The 27,878-nt window shown below is 36.0% G+C and overlaps 1 long non-coding RNA gene across 1 annotated transcript; it reads right to left on the reverse strand.

The window, feature by feature from the left end:
• Positions 1-1,095: 1,095 nt before the first annotated feature.
• Positions 1,096-3,028, reverse strand: LOC133834608 (uncharacterized). The gene is made up of 2 exons (XR_009893399.1): positions 2,333-3,028; positions 1,096-1,705 (listed from the first exon to the last, which is right to left on the reverse strand). It is a non-coding gene; the product is annotated as an uncharacterized LOC133834608 (long non-coding RNA).
• Between the last annotated feature and the right edge of the window lie 24,850 nt (positions 3,029-27,878).

Raw genomic sequence — 27,878 nt, forward strand, 5'->3', positions numbered from 1 at the left:
GACTGTGTTGCTGATCTTGTTCAATCTCTTGATAATACTCTACTACAAAAAGAAATCAATGGTTAGAGAGATTGAAAGATGGAGTTGTTCCAGTTCCGCTGCGTAATGTAAGTTTTTAAATTACTCTGTATTTGAATCAATTTCATAGGAGCATGTTCTAGGAATTTGCATGTTTGTTTGATAATATGTAAATTGCATAAAAATAAATAAAGATCCTACAATGAGTTTTTCCAACAGACATGTAGCGCGCCTCTATTGGCCATGACTTGGTCAAAATTCCAACAACCCATCAACCTATTTTTGTGTGCATATTGGGGCTTGACCCTTCCATTTTGAGCTCTAAAGTTTACATTTTGTAGTGTTTTAGAAAAATGACAAAATGATCATTCACTAAAATAACTAGTTTATATTAATAATATGATTTGATTTTTCAAAATCATATTTTATTATTAATATTTCAGATTTATTTTGTAGACCTCATTTGTAATTTAATTTCTTTTTAGTCTTTTTTTCCTTCTATAAATAAGGACTCTTCTTTCATATTTGATATATAATTTTTAGAGTAAAGAAACTATAACAAAATTTCTACTCACTTTCTTCTCATATTTTCTTCTTAGAATTTTGAGATAATCATGAGCATAATAGTCTAATCTTCCTAGGAAGGTTAGAGATAATTCATATGCTAGTGATGTTATTTTGCTACTTTGATTTACTATATTCTTAATCAAATGTATTTGAGTTATTTATATTCTTTCATCCTCATCTCTATTTTGTTATCTTTATTTACTTGTGCTAATAGTATGTAGGATTAGTCATATTTTTTCTATGTGCTTCTAATTAGTAAAAGTAATATTGATATATAATTTTATGTCTAATCTCCTATTGCATTATTGCTCTTGGGTATTTTGTTATTTTTAGATTTTTCATAAGATTAATATTGCAATTTTAAAGTAAATAACTTTATAACTCAAATAAACTTTTGTTAGAAAATAATATGAAATTTAATGTTAGATTTTCCAAGTAAATGTTGGGATGTGAACTATTTACTTGTGTATTTTTGCAAATCAAGTAACTAAGTAACCAAACAAGTATACAGATGATTCTTGAAACATTTCTATTGCTCAAACTCTTGATTACACCTTACTTTCATTTTACTTATCTCATTTTATCATTTCATCAAAAAAACCACACCAAAATCTCAAATCCCTTTTCATTTTCATTTATACTAACTTTTAGTGTTATTTTCTACTAATCTTTTAGTTTTAGGCTACCTCTTTGTGGATCGACTGCCCGATTTTACTACAACTATCGCTTAGTGGTTGTCACGATTTAGGCGTTAAACAACTGACCATCAAAGCTATGGAAAATCAACGAAAAACCAACCTACAAAGCTCAAAAATCATCTATGAGACTCATTCACCGACAACTTCTTCTATGAGACCCATTCACCGACAACAACCACAAATAAAAAATTAAAAATTGCTAAAGCCAAAAACAGAAAATCACCATAATCGTTGACCACCAATCAGGGAAAAATCAATAGAAATTCAACCAAAATACAATACCATACCTTTTTTTTTTAGAAAAATACAGAATGGAAGTGAATAAAGAGCTTCTTCTTTGCTGATCACCTATGTAAAAGAACCTCAGAGCAACGAAAAATCTCCATGGATGTCAGCAATCAAGCTTTGCAAAGCAACAATACCTAAAACCACAATAAGTTCTCAACGCAACAATCGAAATAAAACATTAAATTTGTAAGATTGGAACCAAAAAAAGGGGTAAAAAAATGAAACTCGAACATTCGATTTTTAATTTTGAAAAAAATGAATCACTAAAATCTTCTAATCAACTAGTTTAAATTTGTATTTGTAGAACCATTCAGACCGAGTGAAAAATTATTGATGGTCTAATTTATTCATCAAAATTCGTTGTTGTCTGGTTGTATCACATAGTTTAGTGATATTTGTTCCTAGACTTTTGTTGCTTTCTGGTTAGTTTCGAAAAAAACTAAAACACAAGTTAGAAACTTAAACTGATCTTCCATTTTGTTCTTGTAATTCCCGTATGGATCTTCATCATCAGACGCATATCTATTGTGAATTTTCTTGGTTGCATGGATAAAAAAATACATGACCAGCTCATCCTAAACATTAGCAGCATGAAAAAACTTATGCATCTTCTCAATTGCCATGTGAATAAAATATTCAACACACTTAACAGAAAACCCACAATGACTGGAAAAAAATAACAAGCAAATGAAAATAAAAAAACATAACAAAAATGTTATTTAAAATGAAACTAGTTACATATTCCCAAACCTAATACTTACTTGTACTGTTGCCCGAGGATGTCGCTTGCAACACAAACTTCAAGAAGCGCTTAGGAACAGGGTATGCCTCAAGATTCAAATATGTATAAGATCAACTCAAAGAAAAACCAGTTTGATCCCACAAGTATGGAATGACAATAGCAAATGCATCCCAAAAAAAATATATATAGTACCTTACAACTAGGGGCATAAACTTTCTTAGATTTTTTAGAGATTTTCTTAGATTTAGGTGAATCTAGCTTCATCCAATTTACATTTATGTTTTGAGGATGAAGAATCATGGGATGGAGATTTGCAAGGATATATTATTTGTAGAGGAACTATTTTATCAATTTAAATGCAATAAAAAAATGGTATCAACAGAGAAGAAAAAAACAAAAATCAATAGATTTAAAAATTAGAATAAATGAAACAAAACTTGAAGTAAATTAAAAACCAAAAGAAACTTACCAAAATGAAGCTATAACCAACATCAATGGCCTTGGGATCGAAGCAAATGTGGGTTTCAAAAATCTAAAAACCAAAAACAACGATTAACAGAGCAAAAACAAAAGTAGATTAAGCTAGAAATGGATAAAATCTGAAAAAAAAAATGAAAATAGAAAGGATGAGATAAAATGGAACCATATCTGAGAAAGTAAGAGTAAAGAGTAAAGTTGAGAAGGAAAGAGGGAAGCTGGCAAGCCAAATTTGAAGGAAAACATGATACACTTGCAATCGTGGAAATAATGGAATATTACAATATCATTTTGTTTATTTTTAAAATGAAATTAAAAAAAAAAAAAAAGCACGTGCAAACGTGAAAAGAGGGAATATCAACAAATATAAGGTTTATCTTAATTTTTTTTTTTTAAATTAAATAAAAAACACAATGAACAAAATGCCATTAAAATTAATACAACTTAAATGTGCCAAAAAAAAAAAATAGATGGCAAAAAAAAAGCCATACACCATGTAAATTCCACTTGGACAAAAGTGTAGCAAGACATTGGGCTGGTTGAAAAATAGTTGGGCTTAGGCTTGCATTTTATTTTGGGATAATGAAGGCAAAATTACTCAAGTGGATATAAATTTTACAGTGAAATACTTATGTAAAAATTTTGACGGTAAAATTACTCAATTAGTTAAAAATTTTGCAGTTAAATACCAATGTAAAAATTTTGACATCAAAACTATTTACGTAGTTGATTTTTTTGTACTTAACTCTCTGCTATTAAGTCAATTATTAAAACTAATCATATATGACACATGGCAGCCTCCAATTCATTTAAAATATTTTAAAAATAATTAAAAATTTCAAAAATAAATAAAAAAATATTTTAATTCTTAAAAGTTTAATTTTTAAATATTTTAAAAATAATTAAATTATTAAAAAAAATTAAATTCCAAAATATTAACACAAGTATTTTTAAAATTAAACACATTAATTTAATGAAAAAATTAAATAAATTCATAAAAAAATCATTTTTATTTTATTAAAATCTAAATACAATCTAATTTCATGTTTATTAAAAATGAAAATGTGATGATATTTATTTAGATTTTTCATTAAATAATGTTATTTTTTTTAGTTTATAAAATCATGTTTTAACTTTTTATGAATTTAAAATGTGTTATTTATTTTTTTAGGAATTGATTTTTATTTTATTTTTCCTCCTAAATTTTTAATTAATTTTAAATTATTTAAAAATTAAAAAATAGACAAATTGGAGGTTGCCACGTATCTCATAGGGTTAGTTTTATACTAATGATTTTCATACCATCAATGTGCAAAAATATAATAATTATATTTTTCTTAATTTGTATGAGAAAATTTATTAAAGAAAAAAAATTAAAGTATGTAAAACACAATTAGTAGCTAATTAAAATATAGAAATGCCACATTTTTTTTATCATATTTATGTTTTCTTTGATTTTGAAGATAATTTTTTTTTCAATTTTTTATTTTTTTCTTCATTTTTTAATTATTTTTTCAGTTATGTTTTCTTTCTTTTCTTCCTTTCTTATTTTTTCTTTTTTTTTTCTAGCAATTTTTTCCTTCATTTTTTTTCCATTTTTCTTCTTCTTCTTCTTCTTCTTCTTATTCATTTATCTATTTTTTTTCTTTTGTTTGTATTGTTTTATTTTTTTTTGTTCATATTTTTTTCAGTTAAATTTCTTTTTTTATTTAATTTCCTTCTATTTTTTTTTTCCATTTTTGTATTTATTATTTTTTCCACCAATTTTTCTTCTTCTTCTTCCATTTTTTCCTTCTTTTTTCATTTTTTCTACCAATTTTTTCATTCATATTTTTTCTTTCTATTTTTCCATTATTTTTCTTCTTCTTCTTTTCATTTTTATTCATTCATCTGTTTTTTTTCCCTCATCATTTCTTTTGTTTTGTTTTTTTCATATTGTTTTATTTTTTTTTCCTTCTTTTTTCTTCATTTTTTTGTACTTATTTTTTTCTCATTCCATTTTCTTTTTGCCCCATTTTTCACACATATATTTCAACATTACATACATATTTTGCTATTTTTTATTTGACATCTTTTATTATTGTAATTTTTTATAGTTTTTTCCACTATGTGTAAAAAAATTCAAATAAAAAAATTCAGCATTTTCTTTTCACTGTAACCTTATAGGAACACCAAAATTTGGAAAGAAAACTAATAAAAATATAAAAGCGTGAATGGGTAACCAGTTACCCTAATGGGAGCATTCAAATCTAGAAAAAAAATTATATGAAGAAGATGGGAGAGAATGGAAAGGGGGTGAATCCGATTTTTTTTTTCTATCTTCAGATCTGTGGTAGCTGGTTACCTTCCCGTTCTTTGTGTGTATATTTCTAGGGGTAATTGGTTACCTTCATGTTCTTTGTGTGTATATTTCTGGGGGTATCTAGTTACCTTCACGTTGTGATGTGTGTATATACTTAAGGGTTCTTTATGGTGATTGATTACCTATGTTACTAAAATCATAGTTAGTTCTTCTTCTTTTTTTTTTTTTTTAATGAAGTGTTCTTCATTTTTTTTCCTTCAAATTTGATATTTCTTTTCATATTTAAAATGAGTAACCGTCACCCCTCTTATGGTAACTAGTTACCCCTCTTATGGCATAAAGTTACTCATCTTAGGATAATTGGTTACCCCCTTGGTACATGTTATTTAACCTAGCTCTAGGATTTTTTTTATATAACTATCAAAAATCAATCAAGTAACTCGTTACCTTACTCAGGATTTGAAAAAAGAAACGTACAATCTAAAAAAAGGAAAAAAAAATGTTTATAATAAATAAAAAATAATTTTAAACACAATTCATATCACAAAAAAAATATTTGCAAAACAACCTGTTGACGGTGAGAACTCGTCAACTAAGTTGAGTTGGAAGAAATTATCAAGTCAGGATCGTCAATAAAAAAGCTATAGAAATCAAAGCAATAACTCAAGAATTATGACAGAATAACAATGGAGAAATCAATCAATCTTTCATTAACTCTCAAGCCTTTGCTACAGTAAAACTCCCAACCCCCTTTTAGGTGGTGTTAGAGTTCATTTTATAGTAGGCTCTAATGGCCTTAGGTACATAGTGGTCCAGGAGACCAAGGGGTACATAAGTACTATGTCAGGGGAGTGGCTTCAGAGGTTGTGGTCGTACGTTAGTACAGGAGCAGGTGTCAGGAGGATGTCTCCACTACTTGTTTATACCCATGTATGATGAGTGGCGGCAGGCGTAGTGGCGCATGTGGTAGTGGTGTCGACTCTGACCCTTGGTCGTAGACGTACGGGTTGTAACTCTTATCCCAACAGTCCCACTGGCACTGGTATCCGTACTCAGTACTAGGTCGTACAAGTGTGTCCCATTCGACTCGTACTGGAGCCTCTAAGCATAGGGGTCTCAAGGTGTAAGGAATGGGACCCTTGGTGTGTGTTATGGTCCTGGCGTGAGGTGGAGATCTTGGGTCCTTCGCACGAGATGCCTGAAGCCTCCCGAGGTCACTCACGAGTCTGATTGATAGGCATGTGGCCTTGACGGATGTCTAAGGATGTGTAGCGAGACGCCCTCCTTGTGACCCCCATGGCGACGCGACTCCCTAGTTGCTTACGAGGCCTTCCTCCTCTCGTGAGGCCACGCGAGGCCATACTTGGGCGAGGCCATGCTTGGGCGAGGCCACGTGGGGCCATGCTTGGGCGAGGCCACGCGAGGCCATGCTTGGGCGAGCTTGGGCAAGGCCACGTGAGGCCATGCGAGGCCATGCTTGGGCGAGGCCACGCGAGGCCATGCTTGGGCGAGCTTGGGCGAGGCCACGTGAGGCCATGCTTGGGCGAGGCCATGCGAGGTCGTGCTTGGGCGAGGCCCTTGGAGGCGAGGCGGCCGATGCGAGATGGTGGCACGGGCTTCGCTGCTGGGCCATGACAAGGGGCCTCGCGCATGATGGCCGAGCGAGGCCATGGGGCGTCGCGCGCGAGTGGCCGAGCGAGGCCAGGGAGCGTCGCGCGTGGGTCCAGCGAGGCCAGGGCAGCTTCATGTCTACGTCTTGCAAATGGGGGCCATATGGCAACGATCCCATGAGGCATGGGTCTAGATTCGTGGCGTGATAGCATGATGACTTCCCGAGACGGTGGTGGCCCGAGGACCTCACATAAGTCTCATATTTTGCCTTGGTGGAATTTGGGCGTTCACACAACCAAAGAAAAATTTAATATAAAATTAGTAATATAAAAAACAAATAAGCTAAAAAAGTAATAATCAAATTATAAACATAATAAAACTTGATTAAGAGTAAAACTATTGTATAAACAAACTTTTATACAAAAAAATATGGAAAAATAAACCCATAAAAAGGAAAATTTTTAAAAAAGCCATAGATTATTTTTTTTTTGAAAAAAATAGCCATATTTTTGCACACTCTATTAAAAATCTCATATAAAATGTAATTTTCTCTATAAAGAAATAATAATACTGTTGCAGATTTTTCTATTTTCACTATTAATGCAAAATGAGTTCGTTCATTCATGCTTACTGGGCTCAAATAATGTCATTACTGAAGAAGCTACTGAGAGATATTGAAGCCTTCTGTAGGGCATTTCTTTGGAAAGGAATGGTTGAGTACTCGGGGCCAGGTTTAGTTGCTTGGAATAATATATGTCTCCCTAAAGCAGCTGGAGGATTGGGCTTCATGAACGTTATTGACTGGAGCATTGCGGCTCTGGGGAAATATGTATGGGCCATTGCAGCTAAAAAGGATAACTTGTGGGTTAGATGGATTCACAGTGTTTACTTGACCAAAGGGGACTGGTGGGAATATAGAACTCAATCAAATTGCAGCTGGTATTGGAAGAAATTAGTTGTTGTTAAAGATCTTTTTAAAGCCAAAATGGATATGACATCCTTTATAGCAATGAAGTATAAGATTAAATCAGGTCATGATATTCTCTTTGCTCCCCCACTCAAAGTGCATTGGAGAAATGTGGTTAGGGAGAGGCTTAACATCCCTAAACACAGGTTAATTTTTTGGTTAGTGATGTTAAAGAAGCTTCGTACCAGAGTCCATATCAGCAACTAAAATTCCCACTTGGATCATTCTTGTTTATTATGTGGAGAGTACAATGAAGACATACATCACTTATTTTTTCAGTGTTCATATAGCAAGTTTTGTCTGCTGGAAGTGAAGAATTGGCTAGGATGGAGTGCACAATCAGAGCAATATACACGGCTGCTTCAATGGATTACCAAAGCGATGCACTTGAGCAAAGTCAGAAAAAGTATTCTCATACTTCATGTTTGTATAGATATCAGGTCAGGGAATTTTAGGAACTTAGATTCAAAGGTTGGAAATGTACATGATATGGTTTTGAGCAATACAATGATTCTTATTCACCAAAATAAAAAAAAAGAGTCCATTATGGTTGAGACATGGAAATCAAAACCAATCCTTACCATAAATAAAATATATCCTTATCAATATTCCCAAATTCAACCTAATTAATAATAATAATAATAATGATGATATTAATTAAAAAAAAATACACTCTTGCTTTCATACAAAAAGAGTGAAGGTTGCACAGTTCTTTTATAAACTATTTGGTTTATTATTTTCTTATAATGTGAATTGTCATTAAACAAGTATTGTTTTTACATTTTAATAGAAATAAACCATATATAGCTAGCGATTGAAAAATAAAATTATCATACCTCATAGTTGATTTTTATTTGCAAATATTTTAACAAATATCACGTTTCTTTCTTCAACAAACAATAATATGTTATTTTATGTGAAAGGTCTTCTAAGAAAATAAAGATAAGACGATATTCCTTTAACTACTCATCAAGGCTCATGTACCTCGCCTGTTCATCATTCCATTGCTATCGTTATGTTAATAGTAAGAGTATGTGTGCTTGCAAAGGAAGTAAGTGAGTTTCCAGGCTCTCATTCGTCCGACCCAACCTCAGACCTAACCTATAATATTATATAGTGTAGTTTATTATTTACATGAAATGACAATTAGAAGAAAAAAAAATGATATAGTTAGCATTGAAAAATAAGATTAATATACCTCATAGTTGATTTCTATTTTTAATTATTTTAAAAAACTATTATATTTCTTTCTTCAACCAACAATAATATGTTTTTTTATGTGCAAAATATTATAATCTGTTTGGTTTTTTATTTGCTAACTTATCATCATATAAAAATACTATGTATAAGTTATTTTTTTTTTATATCAAGTTACATTTAAATACAATGACATAATTAGTTAAATAATTATAATTTAAGGACTTGACATGATGAAAATCCTGTAACTATTATGATAAGTTTAAAACTAACCAAAAATATTTTTTAAACAATTTAGTTTATGAAATGTCTAATTAAATTTATTTTTTCTTTTAACTGAACTTAATATAAATAAAAATGATTATATTTACAAAAAAATGTGTCTTCTCCACAAAAACGCACAAAAAAAAGACTATACAAACAAATATGGTAAATAAATAAATGGAATGAGAGAAAAAATTGGATATGGAGAAAAAGTTTCTTTTATAATTAATGAATAAAAGTCAAATCACATTTTGAAATTTATAATTAATATATTATATAAATGTAATATAATAAATAAAAAAAAATAAATGTACTTTATACTATAAAAAAGAAAAAAATGCTATTAATATTAATATATTGTTGTAGAAAGTGTGATTTTCTTTTTTTAATGGGTTGTTTGAGTATATTAAAAGAAATTACTTTTTTGCTTAACATTTTTTTTAGTGTATGGGTTTTGGGTGCCTGTGGTTGATTTTTTTTTTTTTTGGGACTTTATAATAATATACCACTATAACAAAAATAACTACAAGTTTGTTATAAAAAAAATAATATACTCAAATGGACTATTATATTATTAAATATAATTAATTTTATATTCACGAAAAATATCTCCGATAACTAATTCATATTCTGAATCATTCATTATTAATAACATATTACTAAATTATTTAACACTCATTAAAATAATTATTAAATATAATAAAATATTATTTATTAATCGTTTTAAAGTGGAAATACGTTATCATATTATAAAATATATCATGTAATTATATATATTATATTATGATATTATGTAGTTTTTGATTGCATATGATACACAATAACAAGTTATTTAAGAGATTTCAATTAGTTCCAAATTGCATATGACACCAATGGATATCACATTGTATGCCAACTCATAACAAATTATTTTGAATACCAATTAGTACCAAATTGTATAAGATACCAATAAATATCATATTGTATACTAGTTGATCATAATAAGTTATTTTAGATACCAACTAGTATATAAACCAAAGTGCATAAGAATTAGTACACAATTACATATGATACCAATAAGTATCAAATTGCATATTAGCTCATAACAAGTTATTTTTGATATCAATTAGTACCAAATTACATATGATGTCAACAAATATATGATGGTATATACTAGCTTGTATTGGAAATCTCCAATAAGTAGTTAAATATGGTAGCATATATTATTAGATAAGATACTAAATAGTAAATGTTTTATAAGATACAAACAAATAGATTCTATAGGATACTAAATAGTATTATTTTATTAATTATGTAGTAGTATGCTAGTGAATGGAGAAATAGAATAATAATGATTATAAAGTAACTATTATTTTGATACTATTTAGTGGTTTATGTGATTTTTTTAGGAGCTTAACTAATAAATGATAACAAAATAAAATATAATACCAAATAGTATCCAAATAAATCAATTCTCAATATTGAAGTAAACATAGAACATTGTTCATTCAAAATAAAAATTTACTACTTATAAATTATTTAAAAAAACATAGAACTCAAAAATTAGGGATTGAAAACTCAGTCGTAAAAAGCAAAGAAAATAAGGAAAAAATTGATTTAGTCATAATTAGCAAAGCAATTAATTAAGAAAATGCAATAAATTAATATTTCCAATTGGGTATATTATACACATAATTGAATTAATAAATTAGTTTATATTAAAAAAGTAGTGGGTATACTAAATAAGTAAATAAAACTTGAATATTTGTTATTTAAGTTAATAAATATTATAATATAGGTATATTAAAATATCAATAACAAATTAGTAATTATTTACAATATAAAGTGTGTGAGTGTAAATCTTTTTTTTTTTTTTGCTGAAGTGAGCCCTGCTTAAAACAAGGCCACACTAATTGATTGAAATAGAAATAAAGGAGAATACAAGCTGGGTACTTCCATACAAGCAACCTGTTATCCCAAAAATTGGCATATCTGACGTAGCACTAAACTTGGACATGTAGAGCAGACTGGGTGGACCCCCCGACAGTTTGGTCGGTGTATACCTGCAAGGTATACGACAAGTTACTGCTCGACACACTATCTCCAGAGGCTTAGCTGCTTGGCAAGACCGCTAGAAAACTTGCTGGTTAGTATGACAGGCATACTAGTCGGAATACACTTGCCAAATGAATAACAATCACTACGTGATATGCTCACCAGGAAAGCAGCTGCGCGGTATGCTTACCAGAAAAGAGGCTGCTCGATATGCTCTCCAGGAAACCCGATATACCTGCTTGGATGAAAGCAGTGACACTCTCCATTAGCACTCCGCAAGAGTCACCCAACCACCTGCAAAGAGCGCCTAACAGCCCTGAAGACTCGGTCAAACCTCCTAACAAATAGGACAGCAACCACCTATGAGAAGAAAGGGATATTTCCTCATCAGATATGCTCAAGTGCAACCTTGGGGTGAGAGGACTAGTATAAATACAAACTTTCCACCACAGTGGAAGGAAGATCAAGAGCCTACCGACTAGCAGCGAGAATATACCGACCAGCCTGTCAAGGGGGATAGACACGAAAAATAGCTTACCAGCCAGCACTAGAAACATACCAAACAGCCTGGCTTGGTACTTAGCAGCGATTCTACCCTATTGTATTGTCTTTTACACATATAAATCCACTTGTAATCCCTTGTGATCTTGTGTAAACCTTCAAGATTAATACGAATATAAGAAGACATAGGTCATTACCAATCATTGGGGCCAAACCTCTATAATTTCTGTTGTCTTTTATCATTCATTATTTATAGTTATTAGGTTCTTGACTTATTTATGGTTCATTGATTGTCTGAATGAAAGCTCTATAATTAATTATTTTAACTCCGCGTTAATTGACCAAAAAACCAGTCAACATTTTGGTGCTTTCATTGAGAGCTGAGGACAGTTACATTCGGATTTTATTGCTGCAAAGATGGTAGTCTCAACCATAAGATCAAGTCAGGAGCCTTCAGAGCCCGAGGCTGAAGTCTCTCACCAAGTCCCGTCGATAAGAAATTTCAATGGACAGCGAAGTGATTTGTCGCCTAGGAATCCATCTGGTGTTAGGGGCAAACCGCTGGGCCCACCGCAACAAAACAAGGGGTTGCTGCTTCCGCTAGAATCACTCAGGCAGGAACATCAGGTGGAACTACTGCGTGGGGTACCGACCAGCAGGGACCCAGAGCTGGAGGTCCTGGATGATATGAGCCGCACATAGATATTGAAGGACTCGACCCTAAAATTGATCAAATAAGGGAAGTTGTTGGGCAGATGCAAGATCAACTGTCCTCCATGAATCAGGGACGGGCCACTGCTCAGGATGCCCTTAATGAAGCCTTCAAAAAACAAAGGAGAGACTTTCAAGAGTGGATGGATTGGAATGCACAAGAGATACATGCCCGACAAGAGGCTATGGAACACCAGACAAGGGAAGCTGCTGAGTCTATTCGCAATTACATGCAATAGCAGTAGACACAAGGCATGGGAACCACGACCAGCACTACTGCCCAAAACCAACAACGTCCTCCCGTTTTTGGTTTCGGTGAAGGTGCCATGCATGGGCTAGGAGCTCAACCTCATAATGGAAACCAAGGTCCAACCAGGAGTCACCGATTTGGTCAAGGTGCCTGGGCCAACAACAATAGGTGACCTTTACCGACAGATGAGCATGTCTTGCCAAGGCGTGGCATGGGATAAGACCAAGCCAGAGATGTTCGACGAAGACCTCAAGGTAGTAACCATGATAGGAATCCTAGCGCTGTAGGACGAGATGGCAACCCCCGAGCTCCAGCACCGAACAGGGGTGGCCAACCCCAGAACTACCAGCAACAACTTAGTTGGTACAAACAACAGCAAGAGTATCGACCAAGATCCAGAAGGGAGGAGCCAGAAGTTAGTAGTGCATTCAGACCCCATTATGCTGATGGGTTTGATCAAGATGAGGCAGCTAGCCAAGTTTGCCCGCATAATAACCAAGGTCAGGGGGTAACCAGCCCGAAGGACCGTCTGTCCCACAAGGGCAGAAAATTCCTAACAACCAACCACCTCGAGGTGGAGGGTTCCAAGGAGTACCTCTAGTATCGAGGAGAGCAGACAGCCAAAATGCTGGGGGCAGGCCTCGGCCAAACTCTATTTTCAATCGAATGGGGCCAATGGGAGGTGAAGACCTTCGAGACGCTCATAATCATAATAGGGAAAATCGAGATTCGAACAACATAGTTTTGCCTGAGCCTGTTTGGAACCCGAGAATGGATGAGGTCCACAATGCAGCACAGCCTCAGGCAGTTGCAAACCCTAACATCCAAGCCCAGCTGGATCTGTTAACCCAACTAGTAAGGGACTTGACAACCCCCAAATTAACAAATATTGAAATAGAAAGGCAAAGAGGTTCCTCATTTTCAGAATGCATTAATCAGCTGCCCATACCCATTAAATTCAAGATACTAGCATGGGAAATGTATACTGGGCGGGAAGACTCAATATCCCACATACACAACTTTGAGTTGCAAACTGACCTCTAGGGGGTTCGAGATGATGCTAGGTGCAGAATCTTCCCAGCCACCCTGTTAGAAATCGCCCAACAATGGTTTTTCAAGCTACATCTAGGATCAATCACGTCATGGGACAGTTTTGTCCCCATATTCTATTCTCAATTCTCCTCGGTAATGCCCCTTCCAACAGAGCCAAACGATTTGGTAGACATAAAACAAAGGGAGAATGAACCTTTAAAAGACTAAATTCAGTGTTTCATGCAAGAGGCCACCAGAGTGAAATCCCTTAGTGATGATGGTAAGTTGATAGCCATCAATTCGGGAGTCAAAGTAAAAAGTTTGTTCCGGAGTAGCTTGAAGAGGAAGTCAGCACGCACCACTCAAGAATTCTTTGATAGGGCAGAAGAATTGATCAAGCTAGAGAAAGCTGAACGGAAGGTGGATAATCCTGCCCAGGAAATTACCGAGCAAGAGAAAACAAGTGCTGGGAACACCACCTACCCTGCAGAAGGAAGAAAAAATGGGGGCAAGAATGAAAAACGCAGTAACAAAACTGGGGGTAACAGTAGCCAGAATGACAACAAGAAGCCTAAGACCACTGAACCGCCAAAACCGCGAGAATATGTGCCCAAATTTACTACTTACACTATCCTAATGGAGTCCTGAGCAGATGTTTTCAATGCCACCCAGGCAATAGTACCTTACAGGAGACCACCTCCATTAAGAAAAGATGCTAGCAAACAGGATATGAATAAATTTTGTCAGTTTCACAATGACTACGGTCATGAAACCAATGAGTGCAATCACCTAAAAAAGGAAATAGAATTCATCATTCAGCAGAATAATGCTCATCTAAATAGATATGTACGACCGACCACAGACCCATAGCTTCAACAACCTCCTCAGCAATAGCCTCCCCAACAATATCAAAGCAATCAACCAGTCCTACCACCACCAGTTGCTGGCCGGCTGGATATGATCTGTGGAGGACCGCATTTGGCCGGTAACAGTAGAAAACCCTGAAAAGATAAAAGCACTGCTGGACATGCCCTCACCAGCTAGGATCAAAGACGTGTCGAGCCTAACAGAATGCATAGCAGCACTCAGCAGATTTGTGTCTAAATAAACTGATAGGTGTATTCCATTTTTTAATATCCTCAGTGGCACAAACAAATTTGAATGGATTAAAGAGTACGAACAAGCCTTTCAAGCTCTAAAGCAGCAGTTGGCACAACCCCCAATCCTTTCGAAACCTCTGGAGGGTGAAGAACTTTGCATATACCTGGCAGTAACTCAACACGCTATTAGTGTAGTCCTGGTCAGAGAAGAAAACAAAATCTAGCACCCGATCTACTACATCAGTAAGAGACTGGTCGAAGCCGAAAGCAGGTATCCATGAATTGAAAAATTAACTTACTGCCTGCTATTATCATCCAGAAAACTTCGCCCATATTTCCAGGCACATCCCATCAGAGTTCTTACCGACCAACCACTGCGCCAAGTCTTGCAAAATCCAGATACCTTTGGACGGCTGCTCAAATGGTCTATAGAGCTCAGACAATACGAGATTACTTACTAGCCTCGAACAACAATAAAAGGCCAGGCTCTAGCAGATTTTGTAGCTGGGTGTACCAGAATACCAGAGTCAAACAAAGTTATAGCTGAGCAGTCATCCGAGTCTGGGCTACCGCACAACACGAATGTTGTACCATTTGCAGAACACGCAGAGTCCATCACTATTGATTCTGAAGAAGAACAACCAGCCTGGAAATTACATGTAGAAGGTTCATCTACCGACCAGTTATCCGGGGCCGATCTTACTTTAATCACCCCCGAAAGGGCAATGCATCCATTGTGCACTTCATTTTGGATTTGAGGCATCTAACAACGAAGCAGAATATGAAGCACTAATTGCAGGCTTAAGGTTAGCCAAAGAAGTAAAAGCTGATTACTTAGAGATATATAGCGATTCGCAACTAGTTGTCAACCACGTCCTCAGAGAATATGTTTCCTAGGGGGAGAAAATGGTTGCTTATCTCAGTAAAATCAAAGATTTGCTTGCTTAGATTAAGAGATACACCATTCAGCAGATACCCAGAGAACAAAATGCCATGGCAAATGCACTGGCTAGGCTGGCCAGTAGTGCTGTAGTGGACAAAGCCAATTTGGTCCCCATTGAGTATTTGGATCAGCCTAGTATCAACCTACCAGAACCTGTCCTTCTAATAGACAACACTCCATCTTGGATGACCCTAATTTAAAATTTTCTAGATCACGAAATCCTGCCCAACAGTCGTAGCGAGTCTAGAAAATTGATGAGGAAAGCTACTCGGTACCTCATCCTGGACGGGGTCATGTACAGAAGAGGATTTTCCATGCCATTACTCAAGTGCGTCAACCAAACAGAATCATGGCGACTCCTTGAAGAGGTACATGAGGGTTTTTGTGGGAATCATGCTGGGGGGCAGAGTATATCTAAGAAAATTCTAAGGCAAGGCTACCTCTTGCCAACTATGAACGAGGACTCCATATCGCATGTTCGAAAATGTGATAGGTGTCAGAGATTCGCAAAAATCCCCTGAGCACCCCTAAACAAACTAAGACAAATGCAAAGTTCATGGACCTTTGCCATTTGGGGGATCGACCTTATTGGTCGGTTGCCAAAAGGAAATTGGGGAGTACAGTACGTAGTAGTAGAAGTGGAATAGTTTACCAATTGGATGGAGGCCGAGCCACTGGCAACAATCATTCCCAAAAAGAATTGGACTTTTTCGTAAAGATTATAATTTGTAGGTTTGGTCTACCCAACAAAATAGTGTCTGATAATGGGGCACAGTTTGACAGCCAGTTATTTATTGATTTCTATGTTAGAAACGGTATCACGAAAATCTTCTCAGTAGTCTCGCACCCCCAGGAAAATGGACAGGTAGAAGCAATTAACAAGAATCTCAAAGACACTCTGAAGAAGCATTTAGAAGAGGCTAAGCGAAATTGGCCTGAGAAACTACCTGAAGTATTATGGTTCTATAGGACTATAGAGCGAATAGCTACTGGGGATACCCCCTTTGCACTCACGTATGGGTATGAAGCAATGCTGCCAGTTGAGATGACTCCACCATCTCACCGGCGTACAGCATACGACCAATATTGTAACCACCAACTGCTGGCCGAGTCCTTAGACCAGATTGAAGAAAGACACGAAAAGTCCAACATACGCTTGGCTGCCCACTAGCAAAAGGTGGCCCGGTACTTCAATTCCAGAAACAAAATTTTGACATAGGAGACCTAGTCTTACGAAGAATATTCCCAGAAACACGAGATGCTTCAGTAGGAGTACTAGGCCCCAACTGAAAAGGACCTTACCAGGTTATGGAGATAGTACCACCCGACACATACAAGCTAGCGCAGTATAACCAAGATCTCCAACTAGTACATGTCCCCCGTTACTGGAATGGGGAACACCTAAGGAAGTACTACCAATAAAGATCACTTTAAAGTGATCGTTGACTGGCCGGTACAGGCGCGAACTGCCCATACCACCGACCAGCTAAATTTAGCTTTATTAATTATGCACAGACATGATTTTCCCATTTATTGTAATAATTAATATTTATGAATGTAATCTACGATTGTAGTGATGCAGCTTGTATGGTTAATTTTTAACCAATAAGACACGCTTTTTCCATTTTTACAAGACTTTTATCTTTACAATGATTACCTTGCTAACTAGTGATTTATTTCACAGATTGTTGGTAGTGTATAAAACCTTTATAGGTTTTGGCAAACCCAAGTGGTCTCGAACATGTTATTATGAGCAACTCTGGTTAGTTAGCAAGTGACCAAAAGGATAACCCAAGAGTTATGAATCCTGCTCGGTCATTCGGGGGGCACCATAGTCATACATGGACAAGAAGAGGAAAAAGTGCGTACTTAAAAGGACTTAGAAACATTAATTTTTATTAGTGTTAAAGTGCTTACGCGTTGCTTGGTATGTACCAAGCAACAAAAAGAGCCATAAAATAGTTTCTGTAGATAGGGTTGAACAATTTTTGTTTACAACTCATTCGAAAAAAATTGAACAGCTCCGATTTATAGAGCTGCATAGCTCCAAATAGAGCCATATAGCTCCAACCAGAGCCGCATAGCTCCAAATAGAGCCGCACAACTCCAAACGGAGTTGCATAGATCCAAAGCTGCTCTGATTTATATACAAGGAAGATACCCACTCTCCTACTAGGCATTAATGGAACTGCCCATTCTGCAGTCCCCTCAACTGCTACAGGCACATCCCTCCAGTCACGTCTCCTCAACTGCAACACACATCAGCCCACTCTTCGATGACTGCACAATCGTCTGTACAATTATTAAGAGAAGCCATCATGATAGTTTATGGTATCAAAAAGAGGCAGGAAAGAGTGAAAAATCATTTCTTGGAAACTTAAAGGAATGCAAAGGTCTTCAACTCTATTAAATGAAGATGTCACGTAGAAAAAAGATCATACCCCCCGACCAGGCTGGACGAGGTGGTATCCAGAAGAAAAGTTTACAAACTGCTAAGCACCATTGCAAACTTGGGGGGCAAATGTTATCCCAAAAAATTGGCATATTTGACGTGGCACTAAACTTGGACATGTGGTACAGACTGGGCGGACCCCTCGGCAGTTTGGTCGGTGTATACCTGCAAGGTATACAACATGTTACTGCTCGACACACTATCTCCAGAGGCTTAGCTACTCGGCAGGACCACCGAAAAACTTGCTGGTCAGTACGACAGGCAGACTAGTTGGAATACACTTGCCAAATGAATAACAATTATTGTGCGGTATGCTCACCAGGAAAGCAGCTGCGCGGTATGCTTACCAAAAAAGAGGCTACTCGGTATGCTTTCTAGGAAACCCGGTATGCCTGCTCAGATAAAAGCAGTTACACTCTGCGTTAGCACTCCGCAAGAATCACCCAACCATCCACAAAGAGCGCCTAACGGCCTTGAAGACTCGGTCAAACCTCCTAACAAATAGGACAATAACCACCTGCGAGAAGAAAGGGATATTTCCTCATCAGATATGCTCAAGTGCAACCCTGGGGTGAGAGGACTAGTATAAATACAAACTTTCCACCACAGTGTAAGGAAGATCTGGAGCCTACTGACCAACACCGGGAATATACCGACCAGCCTATCAGGGGGGATAGACACGAAAAATAGCCTACCAACCAGCACTAGAAACATACCAAGCAGCCTGGCTTGGTACTTAGCAGCGATTCTACCCTATTGTATTGTCTTTTACACATAGAAATCCACTTGTAATCCCTTGTGATCTTGTGTAAACCTTCAAGATTAATACGAATCTAAGAAGACATAGGTCATTACCAATCATTAGGGCCAAACCTCTATAATTTCTGTTGTCTTTTATCATTCATTGTTTATAGTTATTAGGTTCTTGACTTATTTATGGTTCATTGATTGTCTGAATGAAAGCTCTCTAATTAATTATTTTAACTCCGCGTTAGTTGACCAAAAAACCAGTCAACACAACCCAATGGAAATAGACACTGAAAACACTCTCTAAAACTAGAGAAAAGAAAAAAAAAATGGTTTCATCAGTTAGCACAATGAGACTCTACCAAACTCACTGTAACGCCCTAATTTCTCACAATATTATGAAGAATACAACATTGGGTCATAAACATAAATATTGCTCCTTTATTTAAGAAAATCATAATAAGCAAAGAGATTCTGTGTCTTTACAAAAATAAAATAAGGTTTGTAACAATATAAAATGAGCAACATTAAGATATATATAAAAAAATAAAATTTTAAAGGAAAATTCATTAATGAATAGGCTCGCTAGATCATTCATTGGCTATATGGTCCCCACGAATACATCACTAAGCTCTTAGGTCCCACTCGCCACTGACCTTTCTATCCTCAATTGTTTGCACAACAACATAATAAGGAGTAAGCTTCTAAGAAAAATTCATATAACAAGTAATCATAACAGACATATCATAAATCATACAAAAGTTCATAATACCTTAAAACATAATCATAATCTAGATCTTAACCATAGGTCATAAGAGGTCATAGGCATAGGTCATAATTTTAATCATAGGACATAATAGGTCATAATCATAGGTAATAATAACAAGACATGTATAAGAAAAAGATAAGTGTTTATACAAGGGTGGCAATTACGCCCCGAACATAAGTCTGTCATACAGTTTTAGCAATCGAGCCTACCGGACATCAACTTAGGTCTGTCATACATTTTTAAACACTTTAGGTCTAGTCACACTTATCTTCTTTTTGTACCTGAAATGTTAGGGTCATACATATCACAAACTAGATCATAAACTAAACTACCTAATTTTCCTTACCTTGAGTGTGGAAAAAGAGAAGAAAATAGATTGTTTTTGTTATAGAGAATCACCCACAACCTTTATATATGGCATACAAATTTAAGATTAGAGACTTATAATAAAACTATACTTCCAAAAATTCTAAACCTCATAAATTCATACATTCACCCTAGAACCAAAAGATGAAATCCCAAGCCTTCCCCCTAATGCCTATCTCCAACAACGACACCAAAGCTTTAATACTTAAGTAGATTTCAGATATTTATTCTCTTGATAGGATTTAGTGTTTAGACTATAGAGTTTACAAGGACAATAGTGTTTAAGGCTTAATAGAAAAATAGAAGAATAAATGAATTCCCAAACACTATAAAGACTATAGTGGTTTGGCTATGGTGTGGTTATGTGGCAAAAATATGAGAGCTTTTGGGAGCTATGGATTTCGAAAATGAGAGGCTTGAAAACTTTGTTTTGAGTGTGAAAAATGAAATGATGAAAGGCTTTATAGGGCTCCAACCCCAACTCATTTCCTTGATTCTCTCCAACTCCATTCAACAAATGTTCAAAATTAAAAAATCTAGACTATTTCTATGCTACACGCCCAAGAATAAGTAAGAATTCATTTGGTTCTTCAATTTAGCTCTAATACTTAATAAATAAATTCACAAAAAATCCACCTAATATCACTATAGTGAATTTCAACTATAACTATTAAAATTCAAATTTTGTGACTTATTTTTATGCCACATGTATACCTCTTAGACCACCAAATAACATGTGTGCATAATTTTAATTAAAAACTTAAAACTATACATGAATTTAATCATATACTAAAATTTTATAAGTTACTAGCTATAGTAGTTATAATTTATCTAAATTATAATTATTTTTAAGTCATAAGATCATACCTTAAAATAAATAATTTAAACTTAAAACAATCTTTTTAAATATCACCACTCAAATTAAACTATAAACTATAATACAAACTTACATATGGTCATATTTATGGAGCTTATAAGAAAATAATAACCTTGATTATTACACTCACAAAACCAACAAATACTACAACAACAGACAGTAACAATGGACAAACAGATTAAACACTACAGATAAAATGATTGAAATTTAACAAACTACAATACCGCCAGACCAGTTACCATGAGACAAGATGACGTTAAGGTGGGAACCAAGCCTTATAATTATTGAGGATGGAATGACCACACTGCTCCATGCCAATTTCACCATCTAACTGGTAGTGCAGTGCATATCTAGCGACAATGTGAGCTAAGAAATTTTGCTCCATATTGATCTTTGATATTTCCCAATGCTCCAACGAATTACAAAGAAGCATGAACTTATTTCTGATGCTCTCCAAGCATATCACAATCCTTGGATTCCTTTAGGAAAGATAATTAACAAGAAGAGAATTGTCACTTTGGAAAATAACCGCCTTAAGATCCTTTTATTTTGCAATTGATGTAGCTAGCATAAGAGCAGCGCCTTCAGCCAAGGTCGGGTCTGAGATAGGCACTATCTGAACATTCATCGAGACAATGTCCCCGTTGGAGTCCCTCCCCACAACTGTGACCACCAAGTTATTTTCTGAGATGGATACATCACTAGAAAAGCAAATCCATCTGGGAGGGGGTGACAGCCAACTAGAAAATTGCCTTTAAGAAGACTCAATTCCTTGTCACCAATCCTTCAACCTTGAGGCAAAGACATAACACAAGACTGTAAAATCTTTTGATGTTGTCTCGTGAGTAACTTCATTTCTCTTTCTCTCTCCAAATCACTTCAATGAGTGTAGAGGCTTGACGGAAAAATTCTCAAATCCTAGCTGGTTGGGTCTGCTGCCATGGTCTAAGAAATAAGAGAGCCAATTTTTCTAGTTTTCAACACCAATCAATTTTGTTCTCAACCAATTCAGATTCACAAACCACAATTTTGCAATATCTTGGAATTTCCAAAATAAATGGACTGAAAACTCCTTCTGAGAGCTTCATAAACAACAATTAGGATCTTCAACTGCTAAAACCATGCCGATAGTAACTTTAGTGGCTAGAGCATCATATAGAATTTGCCACCACATCAATTTTGGTCTAGCATGGAGTTTACTTTTCCATATAGTCTTCCAGATAGGATCTTTGGCTTCTTCCAACAAAGGCAGAGTAAAGGCAAACCAAATAGTGAATGATCTAGAAGATTCCGAATTCCACATCCACCCATCTTCGGTGACCTCATCCAGAATAGGAATGTTGGTAATCCTCATAACATCCAAAGGAGCAAACCAATGTTGCAGTTTAGGGACACACCATGCATTTTTCTCTATGAATTGACTCACCAACTTATACCATGTGTGTTATCCAACAATAGAGTAGGCATATGAGGTGTGTAGGAAGCCAATTATCAAACCATATCGACGTTGATATCCAATCGCCAATCCTCCTACAGAGACCTTTTTTTAAAAAATCCCACTGTTTTGACTATTGACTTCCAAGTCGAAGAGTCAGTCAACTTACATTCATAAGAGAGGACATCACCATTTTTTAGGTATTTCGAACGGATCACATCACCCCAAGAAAACATTGTTAATAACTCTTGTAGTTTGAAAACCCAAGCCTCCAAAGAGTTTAGGTTTGCATAAACAGCCCCAAGAAATAGTATGAATTGTCCACTTTGAGTCTGTATCCCCCCACCAAAAGGTCCTTAGGGACTTGTCAATCTTGTCCATGTTCGACTGAGGCATGTTCCCTGATTCAGCTACATACGAGATTAGAGAGGAACCCACGACTTGGAATAGAGTTGATCTGCCTCCTTTACAGAGGAGCTTTGTCTGACACCCTTAAACTCTAGCATTAACTTTATTCAAGATAAACACCATGTCTTGAGTCTTAGATCTCAAAGTCAGTAGTGGTACACCGAGATGGATAGAATCCTTTTTCACTCTAGACATTTGGAGCATGTTAGTAAGTTCTAATTTCAAAGCAGCAGTAACTATTTTGGAGAAGTGGACTGCAGATTTCTGTCTACTAATCTTCTGACCCGACCAACCACAGAACTAATTCAGGTACTCCAAGAAGGTTTTAACCTCCTTCTTGGAATCCCTCCCCACAAGAATAATATCATCCCCAAAAAATAAGTGGCTAATGGTTGGTTCTTGCCGAGAAACTTGAATACCTCATAATTTCTTTTGTTCTTCCACCCAAAACAATAAATGAGACAGTAAATAAGTAGTTATGATGAACAAGGTTGGCGAGAGAGGGTCGCCATATCTTAAACCTCTGGTTGGAGTCAAAGATCCAAAATAGCCACCATTAATCAGTAAAATGAATGTCGAGGAGATTACAAATTTCATTACCCATCAAATAAAAGTATTGTGAAAGCCCCATTTTAGTACTATTTCCAAAAATTTCCAATCCAACTTATCATAAGCCATTTCCATATCCACTTTAATTAGCATATGGCCCTCTCTACTTCATTTTGTATGCATGGAGTGCATTATTTCCTGGACTAACATTGAGTTATCCTGGATGATTCTTCCTCTAACAAACGTTGATTGCATTGGCAACACTTAGAGATGATGGGCCTCAGTCTATTTGTCAGGAGCTTGGAGAAAGCTACGTTGTAGAGATATTGGCTTGAAGTTATTCAGTGAGGTTGGATGGCCTTTTTTAGGCAACAAAACTAAGTTTGCTTTGTTGAGGACCCTTGGGAGTTCTGAGCTGAGAAAGAAATGATTGACAATCACAAGAACATCAACACCCACCATATCCCAATGGTGTCGATGGAATGAAGCTGGCATACCATCCAGTCCCGGAGCCTTGTCCGAATGTATTTCTTTGAAGGCTTCAAGAATCTCATTCTCACTAGAAAATTCCATTAATGCAACATTTTGAGCACTTGATATAGCAAGCAGAATCAAGCCATCTAAATTCGTAGGGAATTGAGTTGCTGAAGCCATGAAATTTTCCTTGAATTTATCCAAGAAATAGTTACCAATGCTATTCCTTGAGCATAACCACTCTCCTTGTAAATTTTTGTTGGTATGGATGAAATTACATCTTTGCCTGGCTATGGTGGATGCATGGAAAAACTTAGTGCTCTTGTCTCCATCCTTAAGCCATGTGACTCTAGATTTCTGGCGCTAGTGGATTTATTCCCTTCTCAATCTCTCATTGAGACAAGCCCTTGCCTCAATTTCTTCCGTCGGGAATGCTATGCAGACAAATTCAACTTGTTTGAGTTTAGCCTTTGCTTCAACGATCTGATTAGTAACTCTCTTAAACTGGATAGAGTTCCACTTGCTCAAGTCATGCCTAGTATGTTGCAGTTTCAATTCAAAGCTATGCATTGGGTTTTGATGGTACATTGAATTCCATGCCTTACAGACCACCCAAATACAACGTTGATCCCTGAACCACATATTCTCGTACCTGAATACCCTTCTCCCCCTTTCCTTGTCACCAATCGAGTATAGGAGTATAAGGTTATGGTCAGATGAAGTGGTTGGTCTATTCGTTACAATTTCTTTATAGTGAATTCTTTATGGAAATGAACTCTTTGATCCGGGGAAGCCATGCATCTATCCAATCTAGCTCTTTTCAGAGAACTTAACCTCTCCCATTGGTACAACTTTTCAGCCAAGTAAAGGGGGATCCCGATGCCCCAAGAACAACAAGACCTATAGTTGTTACCATTCTCCTAAGATCAAAGGAGTAGTAGGAGGTATTACCTGATTTGGAGTATGTTAAAAGTCATTACCGTATCTAGAATGCTCCAGAATTCTAGAATGTTCTAGAATATACTAGGAAGAACATAGAACATTCTAGAAAGTTCTTGAAGAAACTTGGAACTAATTAGACAATATATAGAGAGTTCTAGAATCATTTAGAAAAATGTAGAAAGTAGTTAAATAAATTATAAAGTTAGAAAATTCTAGAAAGATTTGGATGTTTCCTTTGTAGCTTATAAATACAAATGTAATGTGTGTCCAAGGTTGTAGAAAAGTGAGTGTCCCAAAAGTGATTCAAAGTGAGTCTTATATAAGTGAGTGCTCCAAAACAAAGTGTGTAAGTGTGTAGAGTGTGTTGTGTTAAAATATTGTATTCAAGTCTTGGTGTAATTACTTTTGTAATTAATAAAGTAATTATGTTTTCACGTGTTGTGGTGTTCAACAATTGGTATCAGAGCTAAGGTTGTGAGATCTTTTGAAATTCTGAGTATGCTCTGTGGTTGCAGCTTTGACTGAACTTCCACATCATAAACGATTTCTTGAGATTGTCATTGAGAGAGCTTTCTTAGAGTTGTTTGTTAAGTTTCTTTGAGAGATTGTGTGTGGTTTAGTACTACAAAGTTTGTTGTCAAAACCAAGCTTGCTTGGAAAATATAGAATTTTTGCCAAGCCACGATGGGTGACCTTCAAGTGGTCAGTGGAATTAAGAAACTTAACTGTCAAAATTACAACACGTGGTCGTTGCATATGGAGGCATATCTCCAAGGCCAAGACTTGTGGGAGATCGTTAAAGGCAACGAGGTCACACAACCAGAGGATGCATCTGCTCTAAAGAAATGGAAGATCAAAGCTGGAAAAGCATTGTTTGCTATTCGGACCACAGTCGAAGATGAAATGTTGGAGCACATCAGGGAATCGAAGACACCGAAGGAAGCATGGGATACTTTTGCATCATTATTCACAAAGAAGAATGATGTGAGATTGCAACTTCTACAGAACGCGCTTCACTCTATCACACAACGCGGCATGACGATCAGCCAATACTTTACCAAGATAAAATCTCTGCATTAGACTCTACTGCTGGTATGTCAGACTCCAGAATTAGAAGAATTATTATTCATGGATTAAAAGCTGAATATAGAAGTTTTATTACAGCAATTAGGGGTGTGCACGATGTGGTTTGGGAGGTTTGAACACTTTTTAATACACCACGCCACAAGTGCGGTGTAGTAGCTAGAACACACCATGCGGTGTGATTTGGTTGCACCAAATCGACCAAACCAAACCATTTTTTGCGGTGTGGTTTGGGTGGTTTTCCATGGTGTAAGTGTGTTAAAAAATATGTCATAACAAATTTTAAAATTAAAAAAATACTAAATCCTTAGTTTAAAACAAATCCTTAATAAGTTCTAAACATCATCACAAGTTATCAATTAAGTTAAAAATAAAATAAAAAATACAAGTCTCCCATGAACTTCTTTTCAAAACCCTCATGGAACTTAAGTTCAAAACATCACAAGTTATAATAAACTTCTTTTCACTCCACTAAACTACCATCATGGAAGAAACCCTCTTGCTTCACTTCACCTAATCAAGGGATACAATTTCATATTTGTAAGTATACGGTGTGGTGCAAACCAAAATTTCACACTGCCAAACCGCGCACCACACCGCACCGCGTGATTTAGCTAAGATACAAACCATACTGAACCATTACATGTTTGACACCACGGTTTGTGGTGTAGTGTGGTGTGGTGCGGTCGGCCGCCGTAGTTTATTGGTTTAGATGCTCACCCCTAGTTGCAATACAAGGTTGGCCAAGCCTACCTTCTCTTACTGAATTAGAAAACTTGCTAGCTGACCAAGAAGCGTTGGCTAAGCAATTATCTAGAGTCTCGACACAGAGTGATGAAGAAGCACTCTTTAGTAGTTATAAGAAAGGTCGACCCCGACCAAGTTCTAGCAAAGGTTCTAGAAGATATGATGACAAAGATGGTCATCATGGAAGCTCCCAAACAGGGGGAGCTCAAAAGAAATACAACTGGGGTGTCCAATTTACGAGTAACAATAGATATGATGGTAAATTCTACAACTGTGGGAAGAAGGGCCACATTGCTAAAAATTGTTGGTCCAAGAAGAAAACAGCAGAGGGCAATGCAGTCACGTCAAACGCAGGACGAGCAAGCGATGAAGAATGGGACGCTGAAGCATCTTTCACTGTGGAGGAAGGAGAATTAGCTCTGGAAGTTACTGTTCTTGGACCAATCGACTACAATAATGATTGGATAATCGACTCTGGCTGCTCAAATCATATGACAAGGGACAAAGAGAAGTTGCAAAGCATGACCAAGTACAAAGGTGGTTGTGTGGTAGTGATAGCCAATAACTCAAGATTACCGATTGCCCATATCGGTAAAACAAAAATAGTGCCACGATTCAGTACAAAGGAAGTATCACTCCAGGATATCTACCATGTACCTGGAATGAAGAATTTTTTACTATCAGTAGCGCAACTTACGACATCAGGACACCACGTCGTATTCGGTCCTCATGATGTCAAGATATATCAAGACCTTAAGATTTCTGGAACACCGATGATGAAAGGGCGACGTTTAGAGTCTGTCTATGTAATGTCAGTAGAGTCGGCTTATGTAGACAAGACTCAAAAGAACGAAACAACAGATTTGTGGCATGCAAGGCTAGGACATGTCAGCTATCATAAACTCAAGGTGATGATGAAGAAATCTATGCTGAAGGGTCTTCCTAAACTCGAAGTTAGAACAGAGACTATATGTGCTAGCTGCCAATACGGTAAGGCACATCAATTACCGTATGAAGACTCAAAGTTCAAAGCCAAAGCACCGTTGGAGCTAGTCCATTCTGACGTATTCGGGCGAGTCAAGCAACCATCGATCAGCGGCATGCGGTACATGGTTACATTCACTGACGACTTCTCATGGTACGTATAGGTATTATTTATAAAAGAAAAGTCCGAAACCTTTACAAAATTTAAAGAATTCAAAGAAATAGTCGAAGGAGAAGTTGGCGAGAAAATTCAATGTCTGCGAACAGACAATGGCGGTGAATACACATCAGATGAATTTTTTCAGTACCTACGAGAGTGTCGCATACGCCATCAATTCACATG

This window comes from Humulus lupulus, chromosome 5, assembly GCF_963169125.1.
Source record: "Humulus lupulus chromosome 5, drHumLupu1.1, whole genome shotgun sequence".
Taxonomy (NCBI): Eukaryota; Viridiplantae; Streptophyta; class Magnoliopsida; order Rosales; family Cannabaceae; genus Humulus; species Humulus lupulus.